Raw genomic sequence first — 9,300 nt, forward strand, 5'->3', positions numbered from 1 at the left:
ATAACTCTCTAAAGGTTGCCACTCAAGTGGATAGAGCTGTGAAGAAGGCCTATAGTGTGTTAGCTTTTATTAATGGGGTTGGAGTTTGAGCCGTGGGGTTATGCTGCAACTGTACAGGACCTTGGTGAGACCACATTTGGAATATTGTGTGCCGTTCTGGTCACCTGACTATAAGAAGGATGTGGAAGCGCTGGAAAGAGTGCAGAGGAGATTTACCAGGATGCTGCCTGGTTTGGAGGGTAGGTCTTATGAGGAAAGGTTGAGGGAGCGAGGGCTGTTCTCTCTGGAGCGGAGGAGGCTGAGGGGAGACTTAATAGAGGTTTATAAAATGATGAAGGGGATAGATAGAGTGAACGTTCAAAGACTATTTCCTCGGGTGGATTCCCCTATTACAAGGGGGCATAACTATAGGGTTCGTGGTGGGAAATATAGGAAGGATATCAGAGGTAGGTTCTTTACTCAGAGAGTGGTTGGGATGTGGAATGGACTGCCTGCAGTGATAGTGGAGTCAGACACTTTAGGAACATTTAAGCGGTTATTGGATAGGCACATGGAGCACACCAGGATGATAGGGAGTGGGATAGCTTGATCTTGGTTTCAGATTAAGCTCGGCACAACATCGTGGGCCGAAGGGCCTGTTCTGTGCTGTACTGTTCTATATTCAACGAGGTAGCCTCCGCCACTTCAGTGGGCAGAGAATTCCAGAGATTCACCACCCTCAGAGAAGAAGTTTCTCCTCAACTCTGTCCTAAACTGACATAGATCCCCTATAAGATCCCCCCTCACCCTTCTCCCATACTCTACATGTCCAGAAAGCACTCTGGTAGCCACTTGGTGATTGGAAAATATGTTTTTTTTCCCCCCATTTTTGTAAATCGTGCATTAGGCAACCTTAGCTGTTTTGATAAGTGTTATATGTCTTTGTAAAGTAGATATTTTGTGGTATCATACCATACAGACTAATCTGGTGCTGCAGTTTAGCAGGGACCTGATGCAAAATGACATGCCAGGAACAGATTTCTGCAGTATTCGCTGTTGGTGTTCGTAAGCGTGCCTTAGAAAATCATGCACATTTAGTTGGGTAGCTGGTGGCTGCGGCTCCCTTACAGCATCACAACAAAAAGAAACATTGCTCTTGCCTGCACGGCTTTTAGCTCATCCTACCATGCTAACTTGAACATGAAAAAAATATGGTGGAAACATACAGCCATCAAGTAAGCAAAGCCAGTGGGAGAAGTGAAATGTCTAAATCTTTAGCTCACTGAAATTATGAGTGTTACCGTAACCCTCAAAGGTTTTCCCCTATGTTATTTCCCCCTCTTTAGATTAAAGAGTCAGTAATAGCCCTCTATCACCCTTGTTCCAATATCTTAATTACTTGTTGGAATTTAGTTAAAAGTTGCACTTGAAGCAGCCATTTCCATTTGAAGACTTTTATGATCATCAGGAGTAGCATCTGTGTGGGTATCTTGTACCCAACGCTCATTAATTCAATAGCAATGAAACAAAGAAAAGCACCAATTAATTAGTGAGTCATGCAGCCTCCGATTGCTTTGATCAGGCTTTCGCAGCTCTGAGCTGAATGAAACGAACCCACTCCAATCAGTACTCAATCCCGCCCCTTTCGTTAAATGGGGCCATCTCCATACCTGAGCCGGGGGCTGATTGTGTAATTAGATGTTTTTAGAAGAGACAAAATATTAGATTCGATATGAAGGAAGATTGTGTGGAGCTGAACAACTGGCTGTGTTCAGTTCCACTGATAGTTGAAAGCTAACTGGAGAGCATTACCGAGGAATGAAAGAACCATAAAAATGAATGAAAACTCATTGCAAATGCATCATCTTAACTGGACTCTAATTTTGCATTTAAAAATGTGGATTTTGTTTTGTCAGGTTTTGGTATCAAGAATTACAGAGCCGCTGCAGCTAAACACACCATTAAGGTACTGATGAACCAAGATAGAACCATAGCAAAAACAGAAAATGCTGGAAAATCTCAGCAGGTCCGACAGCATGTGTGGAGAGAGAACAGAGCCAGAGTTTCAAGTCAGGATGACCCATTGTCAGTGCTGCTAGAACAATAGAATCCTTACAGTGCAGAAGGAGGCCATTCAGCCCATCAAGTCTGCACTGACTCCAAAAGAACATCTTGCCCAGGTTCTTCTAGCCCCCTCCTCTTCACCCTCCACCGTCCCCCGTCCTATTCCCATAACCACACACATTTACTGTGGCTAATCCACCTAATTTACACATCTTTGACCACTAAGGGGCAATTTAGCATAGCCAATCCACCTAATCTACACATGTTTGGACTGTGGGAGGAAACCGGAGCATCTCGAGGCAACCCGAAGGATCTAATTGAATAGCAGAGCAGGAAGTGAAGGGCTGAATAGCCTATTCTGTTTCGGTGCTCCTCTGTGCCCAGATATCAATGCAACACTTGAATAAATGTTATTCCATTTGCAACCTATATCAAGACCTGCAGTCCATCCATTGCTAGATAAACACCATTAACAGACATATCACACGTAATCCAATAAACACCCTATTATTTAGAGCATAAACTAAGGTTTAGGATTTGACTTAGACCTGTTGAGATCTGATTATCACCTTTAAGTGCCAGACAGAGGCAGCATACCTGAGATGCATCGTGCCCAAAAGGGAAAGAGAGCATTCAGATCTAAGAACCTGGACTATTTGAATCGCGCAAGTACACCTCTGGTCCTTCCTGGCAAGTTTACAGCAGGGGGTGAGGTTTCTCAATGCCTGGTTTCTTTGCACATTCAGCTGGGACACACAGCAGCCAAGTGAGCAAGAAAGTGAGATAGGTGGTGGGGACAGCTATGGTAAATCTTTAGAACAAATGACGTGTATATTTAAAGAAATTTAGAAATTGTAATTTACTGGAAGAGTAATAGATTAATTTGTGCATTAAAACTCAATAAAAAGATAGAAAATTACTTCAAATATGAACTATGTATAAATGTATGTACATAATGTGCAGGAATTTATTGAATTAAACTATTTGAATCAACCCCAGGATAGTGAAAAAAATCCTTCAAGTTAAAAGGGTTTAAGAAATTACTTCAAAGATAGAGTAGGAATTTGAAATAATAATATAGAAATTGTCCACCATTATGGAAAATGTGGCAATTGTGCAAATTCATTTAAGGTAATAACAATGGCAGCATTCACAAAGATAGTACAGAAATTCACCTAGCAAAGATGATGTGGGAATGAATTAATGTTAGCACAGGGCAGGTATTCAGCCAGAATGATAGTGCAAAAATCAAATTAGATGAAGGTTAGGGGAGAACTTCACCTTCATTCAGAATACCAATGGGATATATATATATTGTATACATTAAAAGTTATTTTTAAAAATCCAGGAATTAATTTACGTTATAGATAGAGGAAAGATTCACTTCTAGTAGGGTTAGGGATTCGCTTAATGTAAGGATCATTTAGAAATTCACTTAAAGTAGAAATGCTGTCGGAATTCATAGAGTTCAGATTTGGGCACGCACCCACTTCCCAGAAGAATAGTGCAGGAATTCACTAACTAGGGATGGTGTTGTGTTTTATTTAAAGTAAGGATAGGCTAGGAAGCGAGAATGTGATTATTACATGAATTAATTAAATTATGTTTCATGTAGCAATTCACTTACAATGTGAACAGTGCTAAATTGGGCTACTGATTCTCATTTAAATATCTTTAAATGAGGTGGGCGGGAACTTGCAGGCAGTCGTGTTCAGATATTTGGGGTCCAATTTTGTTCTTTAAGTTTATTTATTAGTGTCACAAGTAGGCTTACATTAACACTGCAATGAGGTTACTGTGAAAATCCCCTGGTCGCCACAGTCCGGCGCCCATTTGGGTACGCTGTGGGAGAATTTAGCATGGCCAATGCACCTAACCTGCGCATCTTTCGGACTGTGGGAGGAAACCGGAGCACCCAGAGGAAACCCACGTGGATACGGGGAGAATGTGCTAACTCAGCACAGACAGTGACCAAGCCGAGAATTGAACCCGGGTCCCTGGTACTGTGAGGCCGCAGTTTTGGAATGGAAAGCTGTCATAAACTGGTGCTTCTCCCAATTTCAATGTAAAGTCAAGCCAAAAATGATACAGAATCTGGGAGCCAAAACTTCTAATAAATGACTAAATTGCTTGTGCTATATTCAAGTTGCAACCAATATGAGAGATATTAGAAACTTGCACTGTAGAGCCATCTTGTGCCCAGAGTCCACAACTACACCATGACAGTTGACACAGGAAAATTGGATGAGAAATGATGATATAGCAATATACAATATGAAATACTGACAGCAACACACATTGAACAACATGGTTAGAGGAATTAAGCTTTATAAGCAAGAACCATATTTCAAACAGAAAGTTTTTAATACTAGATAATATTACTAACAGATCTACAAGAGGTGCTTACAGAGGCGGCACAGTGGTTAGCACTGCTGCCTCATAGCGCCAGGGACCTGGATTCAATTCCAGCCTTGGGTGACTGTGCGGAGTTTGCACATTTTCCCCATATCTGTTTGGGTTTCCTCTGGGTGCTCCGGTTTCCTCCCACAGTCCAAAGATATACAGTAGATTGGCCATGCTAAATTGCTCCTTAATGTCCCAATATGTTAGATGGATCAGCCATGCTAAATGTGTTAAGTTATGGGGATAGGGTTGGGGAAAGTGCCTGGGTGAGATACTCTGTCAGAGAGAGTCGGTGTAGACTCATTGGGCCAAATAGCCTTCTTCTGCACTGCAGGGATTCTTTGATTATGGTGTTTTATAACAATAGGGATAATGACAGGAAGAAAGTGTGTCATTTCCAGGAAGTGCCTCTTCAAAGACTTTTAATGTATAATGGAATTTGTACTTGCGTATCTATCTAGAGATGGCTACCACTGATCAGGATGCCTACTGGGGCCTCTTGGTGCAGCACGGTGGCACAGTGGTTAGCACTGCTGCCTCGCAGCACCAGGGACCCGGGTTCAATTCCCGGCTTGGGTCACTGTCTGTATGGAGTTTGCACATTCTCCCCGTGTCTGCGTGGGCTTCCTCTGGGTGCTCCGGTTTCCTCCCACAATCTGAAAGATGTGCTGGTTACGCCGGAGTGTGGCAACTAGGGGAATTTCACAGTAACCTCATTGCAGTGTTAATGTAAGTCTTACTTGTGACTAATAAATAAACTTTACCCTTTTGCTAAAGTTACTGACACAATTCTTGAGTGTGTTTTGAGCAGGAGAGAAGGGGTGAAACAGGCTCCCCTCTTTCCAACCTCCTCGGCTCGTCACAAAAAAGGTTTCAGATTATTTTTCATCAGGCTACGTTTTTTTCATATCAGAATGTATTTAACTACTTGAGCTGTGAGCATTAAGGAACCAATCAAAGAAGTTTTTCTTGAATTATAGGATCATCGAATTCCTACAGTGCAGAAGGAGGCCATTCAGCCCATCGAGTCTGCACTGACTCTCTGACAAAGGATCTTACCCAGGCCCTCTCCCCGGCCCTATCCCTGTAATTCCACACATTCACTCCACACATTAACTATGGTTTATCTATCTAACATAGACATTTTGGGACATTAAGGGACAATTTAGCATGGCCAATCCATCTAATCCACACATCTTTGGACTGTGGGAGGAAAACAGAGAACCCAAAGGAAACCCCATGCAGACACAGGGACGACATGCAACCTCCACACAGACAGTAACCCAAGGCTGGAATTGAACCCAGGTCCCTGGCTCTGTGAGGCAGAGTCAATGAAAGAGCAAATTTATTAACCACTAAACCCGAGAAAAATAATAAAAATGTGACATCAAAAATTCAGACACGCACATAAGTATCTGAAATAAGCATAATTAGAGTCCAGTTTAAAAAGAGAGGTAAAAGACTACGGATAAGTGTCCTTTGATTGTCCTTGAGGTTAAATGATGCAATCAATTTGTGTTAGCTAATTTCTTGGAGTGGTCAGGTGGGGACGATCTTGACATTATTACAAGAGTTTGCTGGTAGGTTTCTGGTAGCGTTGACTTCTTGAACCGGGCAACACACTTATTCCAAAAGAGACAGTGGAGCCTCCAGCCTGTTTCCCCTGCTGAAGACTTTCTTGACGATATCACATGAAATCTTCCTCCGTTGAAATTCTTTACTCACGGTGTATTTCCATGAGGATTTGGGTGTGCCTGATGCAGCCATTGTTTCAATATCCATTGCCTTGCATTTTTAATGAGTCTTCCTCAGACAGTTTTGATGGGCTTCTGGATTATAGGATATATCTCTCTCCTCACACTCTCCTGAGGATGATTAATTTATTCCTTAATTTTCATCTTAGACTGCGGTGTTTGGTTTTTAAGCACTTTGCTTTGTCACAGTTCAAATTGCACAAATTCCAGTTGAAAGTTGAAAAATTATATTTTTAAAAAATATAGGGGGATAACCTCATCATAGTCTTAAATTGTAGGCTAAACATCTGTTATCTGTACCATGAATCTTGAGAATTCTACATTGAATCATAGAATCTCCACAGTGCAGAAGGAGGCCATTCGGCCCATCGAGTCTGCACCGACTTTCCAAAAGAACATCCCGCCCATGCTCTATCCCGTAATTCCTCACATTTACCCTGCTGATCCCCCTAAACTGCACATCTTAGGACACTAAGGGGTAATTTAGCATGGTCAATCCACCTAACCTGTTCATCGTTAGACTGTGGGAGGAAACTGGAGTACCCGGAGGAAACCCACACAGTCACGGGGAGAACGTGCAAACTCCACACAGACAGCGACCCAAGGCTGGAATCGAACCTGGGTTCCCGGTGCTGTGAGTCAGCATTGCTAACCACTGCATCACCGTGCCGCCCACTGAGTCATCTACTATTAAGTTGTAGAAGATAGGGAAGTCCAGTCTGGCTGGCAGATTCAGCAGCTAAAAGTATTTCTGTAGACACCCTTGGAATGAGTAGAATGTAGCTTACTTCTGTGTTTAATTGCTTTCCAATTTATCTTCCAAACTTACAATACAACAATGCAGGAATGCTAAAATGTAATATGAACAAGCTTATGATGGCAGTGACTAACAGGTTAACAGGGAAAGTGATGGAGTGTTTCACACATACAATCAAAGGATCTAATATGGTTAAGAAGATTTTGAAGGATGAATTGACTGTTGTTCTAATGCAAGGAGCACTGGGAATAAACTATTGGAGGAAGAGATATAATCAGACAGCAAAAGGATCAGTATTATAGGCATCAAACAAACATGGTTTGAACTGGAGATTGACATAAGATAAAAGGATAGAAATTCGTTGCAAAGATTGACTTGATGAACTAAGAAAAGGAACTGTTGGGAAGGAGTAGCATAACAGATACCAAAACAGTGAATACATCAGAAAGGGAGAAGTCTCCAGATTTGAAATCAGGGACAATAAAGGCAACAGAAGAATAATTAACAACTGTTACCAATCCACAAGCTCAAGGTGAACATCAAGACTGTCAGTTGCTTAGGTAAGTAGGAGATGCTACAGCAATGGTAACATGATAAGCATTAAAGATTTCAACACCTGGGGGGATACTGTGACAGCTCAGAGACCGCCAAATGGAAGCGGTGAATTTATAAGCAAGTTTAAACAGGTAATTCCATTTAATATGCGATGCAGATTTATTTTATTTATTAGTGTCACAATTAGCTTACATTAACACTGCAATGAAGTTACTGTGAAAATCCCCTCGTTGCCACACTCCGGCGCCTGTTTGGGTACACTGAGAGAAAATTTAGCATGGCCACACTTCTCCAATCTTACACTTGGGCCGAACAAGGAGTTACTGCAAATTAATCCATCATGAGTAACTGTAGCTATTTATGATGAACAATTGCAACATTACTGTGTTGACCACTTCTAATTATTATGACTGGCACCAGTGCTAAAAGATGCATATTGTAGCATACTCAACAAAGACTTATTATTGTGCCCCAAAGACTTACTGTGCTGCTTATTGACTGGATCACACAGTGCTCCACAATAATTCCCATTTCCAGAGGTTATAGCATGGCATCTCACATGTTAATGACTTCTTATACCACTGGTATAACAGCTGGATGGCATTTACTGTGCAATTCAATCAAACAAATTGTGAAAGAAATGAGACACTAGAAAATATAACCTGAAGCTAATCAAAAATTTAAACCTTAACAAACATATAGCATCCTCATTCAGTGATTATATAGAGCCATGGTGAATCTGACAGTCCCAGCTTCAGGCATCAGTACATCTGCACAAACACAGTACAGTATATCTGTGTGTATAGCCTGCTCCGCCATTCAATACGATCATGGCTGACCTTGGGCTCCAATTCCATTATCCCACCTGCTCCACAATATCCTTCGATTCCCTGAGAGAGCCAAAATCTGACAGTCCCAACCTTAAATAGGTTCAATGATGGTGCACTCACAACCCTCTGGCATATAAGTGGCACGATGGCACGGTGGTTCGCACTGCTGCCTCACAGTGCCTGGGAGCTGGGTTCAATTCCTGGCCTTGGGTCACTGTCTATGTGGAGTCTGAATGTTCTCCCCGTGTCTGCGTGAGTTTCCTCCGGGTTCTCTGGTTTCCTCCCACTGTCTGAAAAACCTGCTGGACGTCCATTGGCTGAGAATGTTAACTCTGATTTTCTCACCCCAGACCTGCAAGGTACTGCCAGCATTTTCCATTTTTATTTCAGATTTCCAGTGTCTGCAGTATTGGGAATCGGGCGGGATCCTCTGATCTCATCCAGACCCCACTTCCTCCCTCCCCGTGCCCACCCCCCAGCTGCCAGTAAGAATGGAGAATTTGGCGCTCAGCCAAAATTCTGTTCACTGCGGCGGGACTGGTGAATCCCAGCTGTGGATGAGGTCAGAGGTTTTTCAGCAGTGACCTTGTTTATTTTCTGTACCATCGTAGAATCCCTACAGTGCAGAAGGAGGCCATTTGGCCCATTAGAACATAGAACATAGAACAGTACAGCACAGAACAGGCCCTTCGGCCCACGATGTTGTGCTGAGCTTTATCTGAAACCAAGATCAAGCTATCCCATGCCCTATCATCCTGGTGTGCTCCATGTGCCTATCCAATAACCGCTAAAATGTTCCTGAAGTGTCTGACTCCACTATCACTGCAGGCAGTCGATTCCACACCCCAACCACTCTCTGCGTAAAGAACCTACCTCTGATATCCTTCCTGTATCTCCCACCACGAACCCTATAGTTATGCCCCCTTGTAATAGCTCCATCCACCCGAGGAAATAGTCT

The sequence above is a fragment of the Mustelus asterias genome, chromosome 19 (assembly GCF_964213995.1).
Source record: "Mustelus asterias chromosome 19, sMusAst1.hap1.1, whole genome shotgun sequence".
NCBI lineage: Eukaryota > Metazoa > Chordata > Chondrichthyes > Carcharhiniformes > Triakidae > Mustelus > Mustelus asterias.